Source organism: Anneissia japonica, unplaced genomic scaffold, assembly GCF_011630105.1.
Source record: "Anneissia japonica isolate Jap-2015-1 unplaced genomic scaffold, ASM1163010v1 scaffold24_len2511860_cov200, whole genome shotgun sequence".
Classification (NCBI taxonomy): domain Eukaryota; kingdom Metazoa; phylum Echinodermata; class Crinoidea; order Comatulida; family Comatulidae; genus Anneissia; species Anneissia japonica.
The window spans coordinates 752,715-754,558 of NW_022730786.1; the positions used below are offsets into that span (position 1 = coordinate 752,715).

The window sequence follows — 1,844 nt, forward strand, 5'->3', positions numbered from 1 at the left end:
TGATCTTTTTAAATGAAGAATTTAATGTTTTTTTTTTTAATTTTAGAATTTCTACCTCCTCCTTCCCATTTTGCAACAGATAGCAGTGGCGGCTGTAGGACATGTTTTCTGGGTGGGAAAGGGGAGAAGCTACGCTGTCCGAAGGGGAGCTAAGTGAGATAAGGAATTATGCCTGAGCTGGGGGAGGGTTTGATATTTTATGATACTATCATATTTTCTGTGAGAAATTTTCTGTCTCGCCAAATTTATTTATTTAAAAAAAAATTTCCTTGAATTTACTAAATGAAACTCACATCAGTAAAATTCCTCTCTCGATCATTTGTGATTGAGGATACTGTACATATGGTATGAATCATGTCTAGTGCATCTTTATTTGCTTTCAACGTGTCTACTTGGTAAAAGTGGGAAAGTAAAAAAAAATATGCCTGCAATTCTCTCTTTTTTTTTTCCAAATATTAGGACGATAAACTACTTTATTTTTTTGAATTGGCTTAAAATTTTATTATAAATAGTAAATATTTCATGTTTCCAGTGTGCTTGCAAAAACCTCAATGCACTGCTTTTATACTGCTTTATACTCTTTTTTTAAAACCTTTTTTACAGAGGGTCAGCTTTGGGCTCTAACAACAAAGGGTTTACTAACCAAAAAATGTAGGTGGATCATTACACACTGTGTTTAAAATATATTTTCATGGGCCGCAACAAAAATGCTGTCGAGCTGAATGTGGTTTGTGGCACAATTTGCTCACTAATGGTCTTGTCAGACCGTTACACGATTATTATATGTTGTGTTAGTTTTCATTTTTTTTTTTTATTTTTTTATTTCCTTCACATCCAACAGCAAGTACACTCACCACTTACAGGATGAGGATGATACTTTATAAACTAAGTCCCTTTATGAGGCTTAGGGAGTGAAGTTGATCTTAGACGTGAGAAAAAGTCCTGTTGTCACAGGAATTGAACCCAGGACCCTGGGATCAGAAGGCAAGCACCTTAACCACTGAGCTATTCAACTCCACTCCCTGTCTGTTATCTCTTTTCTCCTTTATCATTCCCCATTTTTTAACCTTCCTTCCCATCTTGATCATTGTATTTGATAATGGTTAAGATTTTCCATTGATAGATATACAGGTGTGCTGTATTTCCAAGGCAGAACAAAGGCACTCCCAAAGGACTTCCCAGATTTCCCTCACAAATTCTGTTGCCCTCTGGTCCAATTATGAACAAGTGTCCCTGCAAACAAACATACAATGTCTATTACAAAGCATGATGTGAAATGATAAGCAGCTAATATAATATTAATCACACTATATTATCAGTCTATTATAAGTTATCCCTAAAAACACACTGTTGTCTTTATCAACCAGCTGTCCAAGCATATTGAGCAGACATTAATCATATTACCAATAGAAACAACATACTGCATGTATAAGCCTCCATGATGTTAAGACTAAGATCTCGAGCAGTTGTATCTGATTCTGCCTCTATGACATAAATTACAAATGAATGAGGGCGGGACGATAGAAGCTGGATTTAATGATCTTTTTGATAACTATATTCTGACACTGGTGAAAGAAGTTCCACCCTGACTCTTTCCACTGCAAAACTATCTCACAAAAGTTTCTACCACAACATATCACCAGTAATAGTAACAAAATAGTAACTTGTTGCTGCGAAGCAGCCAATTCATATTCTTGACAGCAATTTGACCTCTGAAAGGTCATTGTTTGTCAAAAATCAATCGCCTGAGACAACTGAAAAGCGGAGTTTCCTTCTTTCGTTCTGCCGGGTAAAATCAATTACTTTAGGCGACGTTTGTAGACTAACCTACTCGTACCAACGTC

The 1,844-nt window shown here is 36.0% G+C and overlaps 1 protein-coding gene across 2 annotated transcripts in view; it reads right to left on the reverse strand.

Annotated features, from left to right (window-relative positions):
• Positions 1–1,089: 1,089 nt before the first annotated feature.
• Positions 1,090–1,844, reverse strand: part of LOC117115092 (centromere protein P-like) — a 40,203-nt gene continuing 39,448 nt past the window's right edge. For both annotated transcript variants that reach the window (XM_033258760.1, XM_033258759.1), the window contains exon 9: positions 1,090–1,233. The gene's annotated coding sequence lies outside the window, so the exon portion shown is untranslated. The remainder of the gene's footprint in view (positions 1,234–1,844) is intronic.